Raw genomic sequence first — 9,825 nt, 5'->3', positions numbered from 1 at the left:
TGATCACAAGATATATACATACATCCTGCAAAAGAGAGTTAGGCGTCCTAACGTTCCAAACTTGGGAGGCCCAAAACTCCATCTTCCAAGCCGAATTTGGCAAATCTAATTTCGCCGAAAACGGCGAAGCGGTTGAAATTCACGTGTAACTTTTTCTGTAGATCAATTTTCGTATAGAAATCGCCCCGATCCGAGATCGTACCGAAAAGTTACGGCTGATTTACCGAAGCATGCGCATACGGCAAAATCCCGACCCCGGCAGTAGATCACATCTACTATTGCACATCTAATGCGCCTGGCGTATGACCCTGGATCTCGATTTGACCAATCATATTGATCTTCCCTCACTGCAACTGGATTTACGTGTATCACTTAACTCCGATGGCGGAAACCGACCGGTAGGAGTATGTCGTTACACTACCATTGCAGCAAGGGCACGAAATCAGGACATAGATCAAACAGAGAACTCGCATATCTCCATATGCACACATCCCGAATCCAAAACTAAGCAGCTAAGGCTCTTGATACCACTGTTAGGATACGAGGTAGGCTACGCTAGCGCAAATCAAAATTTCTACCGCGTATAACCAGGAAGAACTGCCGTATAAGGATCACGGGATTACCACTTGACGCACTACTGGTGCGGAAGATGTAGATATGCGTCGGTGCAGTGAAGACGATCACGTAGTCGTACGTAGTCGAACAACGTAGTCGTACGTAGTCGATCACGTCCAGCGGCTCCTCAGCAGCTCGTCCACGTGCACAGCAAGATCGCCTCCGGTGCCGCGGCTCGTCGTCGGCTCGTCGTGGCTCGTCGGCGGCTCGTCCAATTGCTGCAGGCGCAACACCTCCAAGGTATCCACACGTGCAGGGAGGAAGCGTCGCAAGCCGGATTGCTAGATCCGCGAGTTGCAACAGGCGAGGGCGTGGGAGGCGCGGCAAGAGTGTTCAGCCAAAAGGTGTAAAACCCTAGGGCGCCCCCACCCCTCTATTTATAGGGGTTCCTGATGGGCCTCTGGATCCGAGGCCCATTAGTACTCCTAAACCTAATCCAACTCGGATCAAATCCGAATTGGGCTTCCAGCCCCTTAAGTGTGCGACCCTATGGGTTCGGATACGTATAGACATGGCCCGAGTACTCCTACTCGGCCCAATAGTCGGTAGCGGCCTCTAGCAAGACGTGCCAACTCCTATACGCATACGAAGATCATATCAGACGAACCATCACAACATAATATACATGCTATTCCCTTTGCCTCACGATATTTGGTCTAGCTTCAAGCCGACCGCTCTTTCTCGATCCTGTGATTCGGAATCCCTTTGTAGGTTAACTCTTAACCGTACGTAGCATGGCCATGCATTTTCGGATCCGATCACTCGAGGGGCCCAGAGATATCACTCTCAATCAGAGAGGGGCAAATCCCATCTTGATTGACCATGTCTCATAGCATGCTTCTTGACAAACCCGAAAGCTACCTTTATAACTACCCTGTTACGGCGTAGCGTTTGATAGCCCCTAAGTAGATCAATCCACATCTAGAATACATGCGACAATCTCAGGTCTAAGGACAAAGCGTATATGTTGTTTAAAGAGAGAACTACTTCTCGTGTTGGGTCAGTCCTAACACATGTCTCAACATGTGTCCACATTATTAGTTCAACATCTCCATGTCCATGACTTGTGAAACATAGTCATCAACTAATACATGTGCTAGTCTAATATTCATGTGTGTCCTCACATGAACTCCGACTAGGGACAACTTTAGAATAACCATACAAGTAAAGAGTTTCACATACAATTCACATAATTGCAAATCAATTCAAGTAGCCTTTAATGGATATTCAATGAACATAGTATACAAATCATGGATACAAATGGAATATCATCATCTCTATGATTGCCTCTAGGGCATACCTCCAACAGAAATACACCGGGCGTTGCACCTTGAGAGCGTGTCCCTCCTCTTCTCGTTCCACCACCAGGGCCGCGCTAACCACCTGTGTGGTCGCCGCGATGTAAAGCAGGAGGGGCTCGTCGTCGGCCGGCGGGACCAGGATCGGGGCCTTCGTCAGGAGGTCCTTGAGCCGGTCAAGTGCCTCCTAGGCCTCGCCGGTCCATTCGAAGCGGTCAGTCTTCTTTAGGAGTCGATAGAGAGGAAGCCCCCGCTCACCGAGGCGTGAGATGAAGCGGCTCAGGGCTGCTAAGCATCTCGTGACGCGCTGGACTCCCTTCATGTTCCGGATTGGTCCCATGTCGATGATGGCCGCTATCTTCTCCGGATTTGCTTTGATGCCGCGCACGGAGATGATGAAGCCTAACAGCATGCCCCTTGGGACTCCGAACACACATTTTTCGGGATTGAGCTTAATACGCTTATCCCTCAGCCTTTCGAAGGCTAGTTCAACGTCGGGGACGAGCTGATCGCCCCTCTTGGATTTGACCACGATGTCATCAACGTAAGCCTCAACAGTCCACCCGATGAGGTCCCCGAAGCACTTTAACATGCATCGTTGGAAAGTAGCCCCCGCGTTTTTGAGACCGAATAGCATCTTAACGTAGCAGTAGGGGCCATCGGACTCTTTCATCGCGATCTGATGGTAGCCGGAATACGCATCGAGGAAGCTGAGGGTTTCGCACCCGACGGTTGAGTCGACTATTTGATCTATGCGTGGCAAAGGAAACGGATCCTTTGGACACGCCTTATTTAGACCGGTATAATCGACACACATCCTCCATTTCCTGTTCTTTTTCGGTACAAGAACAGGATTAGCTAGCCACTCGGGGTGGTGCACTTCCTTGATGAATCCGGCCGTCAAAAGCTTCTGGAGCTCCTCGCCGATGGCCTTGCGCCTTTCCTCGTCGAAACAGCGTAGTCCTTGCTTTACTGGCTTGGAGCTGGCCTTGATGTTCAAGGAGTGCTCAACGACTTCTCTCGGAATGCCGGGCATGTCCGAGGGCTTCCACGCGAAGACATCACTGTTCGCGCGGAGGAAGTCGACGAGCGCGCTTTCCTATTTGGGGGATAAGGTAGCGCTGATCCGCACGACCCTGCCATCAGAACTGCTGGGATCGAGGGGGACCTCCTTGATGCCTTCGGTTGGCTCAAAGGAGGTGGCCGGCTGCTTGGAGTCGGGCCGGCCCTTGGTGGCCTCCGCGAGCTGGACCACCAGATCACTCGTGATGGTGATGAACGCGGCGTACTCGCAGCATTCCACGTCGCACTCATACGCCTTCTGAAAGGTCGTGCCGACGGTGATGACCCGTTGGGCCCCGGCAGCTTGAGCTTGAGGTAGGTGTAGTTGGGGATGGCCATGAACTTTGCGTAGCATGGCCGTCCCAAGATGGCGTGGTAGGTTCCGCGGAACCCCACCACCTCGAAGGTGAGGACCTCCTTCCTGTAGTTGGAGGGGGTCCCGAAAGTAACGGGCAAGTCGATTTGCCCGAGAGGCATTGCCTGTTTCCCCGGCACGACGCCGTGGAACGGCGCCTTGCTGGGACGGAGGTGGGAACGGTCAATCCCCATAGCGTCGAGGGTCTCGGCGTAGAGGATGTTGAGGCCGCTGCCCCATCCATGAGCACCTTGGTGAGGCGCGTCGTGCCGATGATGGGGTCAACGACGAGGGGGTAGCGTCCTGGATGCCGGACGCGTCCAGGGTGGTCGGACCGATCGAAGGTGATGGCTGGTCCCGACCAGTCGAGGAAGGCCGGCGTTGCCGGCTCGGCCACGTAGACCTCCCGGCGCCCAGCTTCTACTGGCGCTTGGAATCATACGCCGCCGAGCCGCCGAAGATCATGAAGCAGCTGTCCACCTTTGGAAAGCCATCTTCCTTCTCTTCGTCGCCCTTCTTCTCCTCATCGGGCTTTCGCTTCCGGTCGCCCTTCACCGGATTGCCCACAAAGTACCTCGTCATGAGGTTGCAGTCTTTGTAGGCATGCTTCGCGGGGAACTCGTGGTTTGGGCACGGTCCCTCAAGCAGCTTGTCGAAGAAGCCAGGAGTGCCCTCGGGGGGCGGCTGCCCTCGCTTGCGCTCGACAGCGGCCACGAGGGGAGCCTCCCGCCACTGCTTGCCCTTCTTCTTCTGCTGGCGGTTGGAGGTGCCTTCGTCAACATCCTCCTCCTGCTTTGCCTTGCCTTTGGAGCGGTCGAAGATCGCTCCAACAGCTTCTTCACCCGAGGCGTAGCTGGTGGCGATGTTGAGGAGCTCCTCCGTGGTTCGCGGGCCTCAGCGCCCCAGCTCGTGGACGAGGGGCCGGCAGGAGGTTCCCGCTAGGAAAGCCCCTATGACGTCGGCGTCCGTGACGTTGGAGAGCTCAGTGCGCTTCCTGGAGAAGCGCTGGATGTAATCCCGGAGGGACTCGTCCGCTCCCTGGCGACAGCTTCGGAGATCCTAGGAGTTGCCGGGGCGCGTGTACGTGCCTTGGAAGTTTCCTATGAAGACCTTCTTCAGGTCGTTCCAGCAGCGGATTTGCCCCGAAGGGATATGTTCCAGCCAAGCTCGCGTTGAGTCGGCCAGGAAGAGGGGTAGGTTGCGGATGATAAATAGGTCATCATCCGCCCCGCCGGCTTGACATGCAAGCCGGTAGTCACTGAGCCAAACCCTAGGGTTCGTCTCCCCTGAGTATTTGGCTACATTTGTCGGTTGCCTGAAGCGTGGCGGAAAGGGCGCGTTCAAGATGCGCGTAGAGAAGGCCCGGGGCCCAGCTGGGCCGGGGCTCGGGCTGCGGTCTTCCCCGCTGTCGTAGCGCCCACTGCGGTGAACGTGGTAGCCATGATCCACCCCGTCCTCCCTATCCGCGCGAGAGTGCCTCCGCGCGTTCAGGGTGTCGCGGGCGTCGCGGATGGGGCCGACGCGCTGGTGAACGGATCGTGCCCCGCCTCCCGCGGGTGGTGGCGTCTGCCGGGCGGACGCGGCCTGGTTTGCCCTAGGAGGGGGCTGGTGGACAGACTCCCCCCGTCTCTTCGGGGGTGCGTTGGGCGTCGCCCTGCTGGCGTTCTGCCCGCGTCGCCGGGACGCGAAACTTTCCGCCTGCTGGACGGCGGCGCATTCGAGCAAGTTGCGCATCTCTTGGTGTGCCCGTCGCTCCTCGGGCGTCGCCGGCTCGGGGAGTTGCCGGAGCAAGGCCGCCGCGGCTGCGACGTTTTGGCTGGCGCGGGCAAAGAGCTGTGGACGCTCTTCGTCCGTGCAAATGCACTGCTGGACGTCGCGCGCCCGTTGTCGTGCTCCACCCTCGTGGTGGGGACGCTCGACCTCTTGGCGGGAGGCTGCGCGCGCCTCCGGCTGCTGAGAGCACTTCGGGGCCCTTGGTAAGGCTCCGGTTGTGGCCGCAGCGCGTGAGGGGGGAGTCCTTTGTCTCCCCCCGACGTCTTTGTCGTTGGACCCCTCGGAGTGCACGTCGGCCATGAGGCACTCACGCGAGGGGTGGGGGCTCCCGTTGCTGGAGCCGGTATCGGAGATCGCCCTCGCCGCGCCTGCGAGCTCGTTGCTTGCCGGCGACACAGTCATGGACCGTGTTAGGAGGCTGTCGTAAGTCTCCGCAGCATTGCGTAGCCCGAAAAGCCGTCCTCCTGGGAAAGACCCCCTGGCATGCGCCCGGCCGCTCGCCGTTGCCCCGGCGGCGGGGCCAAGGATCGCGGGACGAGCGGGCAAGACGAGGATGGGGATCAGCTCGATCCCTTCCCCGGTGGCGAGGAAGTCCAGACTCCCGAAATGGATCAGGGAGCCCAGGGCAAAGCTGATATCGTGATTGGCCATCTGACGCCAGAGATGTACGCGCAAAGGTCCCCTACCTGGCGCGCCAATTGTCGTTGTCAAGATTTGCGGATCTAGACTTAGACTAGTAGATTTATTTTATGTGCGTAAGGCTTCGGATGGTGGCATGGGAGACACGGGGTTAGACTGGTTCGGGCAAGGGAAGCCCTACGTCCAGTATCGAGGATGCTCGTATTGCCCACGCGGGGTTCTATAGTAGGGGTTACAGATCGACGAGAGAGGGACTGATCCCAGGTCTCTTGAAAGGTGCTCGTGCTCTAAGGGAATGTGAGAGTGTACTCTTGTCTGGACGGAGAAGAATCTGACCCCCGTCTCTGGCCCCCGATGCCCCTTTTATATCGTAAGGGGGTGGTCGGGGTTACAGCTGAGACCGGGTGATGAGAGCAGTAAAGAGTACGCCAACTGTCGTCGCACCCTACAGATAGCCTCTTCGGTGTTCGTAGGCGCCGGGTCATGATGAGGGCGTTTCATCGCCACTTTGGTGTCCGTTGGGAGGGACGGCGGATGCCGCCATCCTGATGATGGCTCGCGGAGAGCGGGCGTCACATCCCTGCTGCCGGGCGCGCGGGGCCCGAGAACGGGCGAGTCTTCCCTCTGCTCCGGACGGCGCAGGCCATGAGTACCCTGCGGCGAATGGAAGGAAACCGCCGGTACTGTAGCTTGTACAGTGTGGTCGGGCATGGGTACTTGCAGAGGGTTGCGTGAGGAGCGCGGCCATCCTTCTTCCTGCCAGACCTGCGGCACATTTATGATGAGGTCGATAAGGGGGACCCACGGGATCGTTACCCTGATTACCCGGTCCGCGCCCGAGGGGGATATCCTTCGTGGGGGGCCCAGTGAGTCCGACCCCGTGCCCAGGGTCGGGCGAGGCGGAACCTTGTGGCGATGGGTCGGGCGCCCCCGACCCCGGGGTCGCGGTCGGACGAGGCGGAGCCTCGCGGCAAGAGGTCGGACGCTCCCGACCCCGGGACCGCGGTCGGGCGAGGCGGAGTCCCGCTCATGTTGGGCTTGATGGCTTGGTTATCCCGGATGGAACTAGGCCTTCATGATTGTTTCACGATTGTTTCTTTAAGCGGTATTTAGAAGATCGTTAATATTTCCCCCCAATAGAATCCAATCCATTTGTTCAATCTCCCGTAGGGGTTTTGCATTCGCGAAGCTTTGAGCTTCTGATGTTTTTGGTTTGTCATCTTTGATGCACTAGGTAGGTTCCTCCTTTATGTGTGTTGGTTCTTCTTCTTTTTGCACTACAGGTTCTTCCTTTTCGTCCTTCTGAAGCTCTTTTCTAAAAATTCCAGCAAGTATATGTCCTTAATTTGCTTGCTCTCATGCCCCAGATTGATAGTTATCCCATTCTCTATTTACGGGTGCTCCTCTACTAATTTTCTCTAGAAGTTGTGCAGCCTCTCTAAGTGTCTTTTCCATAAGGTCTCCTCCTGCACACATTTGAACAAACTCCTAGCATTTTTGGGTTTGTGAAAAATAACATGTATACAACAACACATCACCTGAGAATCCAAGCTTAGGTCCTTGTTCGAGTAGTCTCTTCAATCTGTCCCAAGCTTGATCCATTCCTTCATCTTCTCCTTGCACAAACATTATCACTTCCTTCCGAAGGTTCTGAAGTTTGCTAACAGAGAAAAATCTCCCACAAAACTTTGTCATTAGTGTCTCCCAATTCCCCATCGCATCGAAAGAAGCTTCCACATACCATCATTTCGCTTCACTTGCAAGTGAAAATAGAAATAGATTCCACTTGAACCAACCTGGCAGAATTCCTTCTTGTTGCAGCGTGTTGCATAGCATCGTGAATTGCTCAATGTGTCTGTATGGATTATCAGTCTCCACTCCTTGGAAAGGATTGCTTCCATCCATGTCAATTATTCCTTCATCCAAGATGTACTCCTTGGCTGCAAGCACTGAGTCGGATTTCTACATGTTGAATTGATCGGTTAATGTAATTGCATAGTCCTTGAAAGACTTTTCTCCTTCCTCCTTGTAGTGATTGATCTGAGCCATCTAGACACCAAAAACAAAAACAAAAACAACGGTTTTCTTTTCTAGAGAAAAAGTTAGATTTTAACAAAAATTAATAGAAAGTTAAATGTAGGAAAACTGACTTGTTCCCTGGCAACAATGCTAGAAAAGCTGATTGATAGCAGTAAGCACGCTAATTTATGAACCGTAAGCGTACAAATCAGTTATAGCTCTTCCCTTAGAGTAATCCCCCAAGGTTTATCAATCCGTGGAACAAGTGGATTTGCACGCTTAACTAAACACTAATCTATATAGCTGAAGGTTCTTTGTATATGATTATATGAACTAATAAAAGAACTAGTCACTTAGATTAAAGCGGATAAAGAGTATGGATGTAAACAAGATAGATAAAACACTTGTCCTAGGGATCTAGGATCGCTTGTAGATGTAATCACCATGCATGAAAGAACTGATTTAAGTGTTATCGTGAGTGGATGTGAACCATACCGAACATTCCCTCTCGCATGTTTTCACTACACGAGGGTACTCAAATATTGAACGATAAGAACATGGCTTAATGATCATTCTAGGTAAGCAAATAAGCAACCCAAAGTAGGGCTGGCTAGACATTACATGAAAGAGCATCATCAAGATATCATAGATAACAAATAGCTCTTAAATAAGAGAATTAGCAATTACAAATCAAGATCTCCATACAACCCCGAGGACAAACAGAGACTTTACCCCATGATCTTACACATGTTGACAGAATTCTAGGTAAAGGTCGCCTTGTAGATCAACTAGACCGAACACGACGACGAACTAGGGTAGAAAAGCCCTAGGCCGATCGGCCTGGGCACCTCCAAGCTGATCGGCTTGGGAGGTTTCTCCCTCCTCTAGTGCTCCGCTTCGCATGGCTTCTCGTAGATCCAATCTTCCCTCCATTTTTCCTCCTTGTGGTGGCAGTGAATGGTGTTTACATGGTGTTTCTCTCTCCAACTCTCCTCCTTGAAGTCCAAGAGGGGGTATTTATAGTCTTTAATAGGTGGCAGCTCTGGGTCAATGTCGATGAAAAAACCCTAGACATCATCGTAGACTTCACGTTGAAGAAAGGGAAGATCGACCGGGCCTTGGAATAGGCAAGTCCATTGGCCCTGTGGGTCCCGAGCCGATTGGCCTAGGCCCTTCCTAGCCCACCTGGTCCTCTTCTTCCTCGTGCTGGCTTCCCTCGACGACCCATGTTCAAATATCCATTAAGCTCTTTTATGCAAACCCCCTTGACTCTGTCGTATACCCTGTCATAATGCAATATACTCCAAAATACAACACATATGCAATAATGGGTTATTTCAGGTGCCTAGTGGCAGGTTAGCATAAGATTAATCATCAAAATACTAGTTAAATGGAACTAAAAGTGTGTCAATAATGAGCGTCAATAGTGGGATGCGGCGGCACGGCGATGGGAGGGGCGGTGCCGCGGCGATGGGATCATGGGAGTGGCGTGCATTGCTCGGTATGTCTATGAGAAAAGGGGATCGGGAGGGAGGCTGACGGGACGGTTGGGGATATTTACCGCGAGTTAAGGTGAGGGTATTTTGGTCTTTCACCGCTTTTAGCCGGTTTTAGCAACTCTTGGCTAGCTAATGGCTAAAGCTCTTTTTGGGTTGTAGCTAAAGTTTAGTCTAGTTTTAGCTTGACCCATTTGGATCCCTATTAGCTAAATTTAGCCGGCTAATTTTTAGATGAGGGATCCAAACCATGGCCTAATTCATGCCAAAGAACAAATGAAACATGCCACACCCAGTTTTATAAGGCCAAAACTGAATGCAAATCACATGTATGCCAAGATCAAATTATTCATACATGCAGCGACATCATCAGTGAGTATCATTACAATGTCATTGCTTAACCATATAAATATGTGCAAAAGGACTCATAGGTCTAAAATAAAAGATACTAAGAGACATCCAGCGCAAGTGGGTCTTCCGATATTCCACATGCAGTCGTCCGAGGGTCAGCAGCCTAGTACGGAGAATTCAGGGCGAAGTTGTCATCCTCCTATTATTCCACCTCTTC

At 53.1% G+C, this 9,825-nt stretch overlaps 1 pseudogene; it reads right to left on the bottom strand.

The window, feature by feature from the left end:
* Positions 1-3,012: 3,012 nt before the first annotated feature.
* LOC111256999 lies at positions 3,013-3,560 on the bottom strand (annotated as a pseudogene).
* Between the last annotated feature and the right edge of the window lie 6,265 nt (positions 3,561-9,825).

This window comes from Setaria italica, chromosome IV (assembly GCF_000263155.2).
Source record: "Setaria italica strain Yugu1 chromosome IV, Setaria_italica_v2.0, whole genome shotgun sequence".
Classification (NCBI taxonomy): Eukaryota; Viridiplantae; Streptophyta; class Magnoliopsida; order Poales; family Poaceae; genus Setaria; species Setaria italica.
Note: the sequence above shows the minus strand (reverse complement) of the source record. Positions and strands in the feature narration are given on the sequence as shown.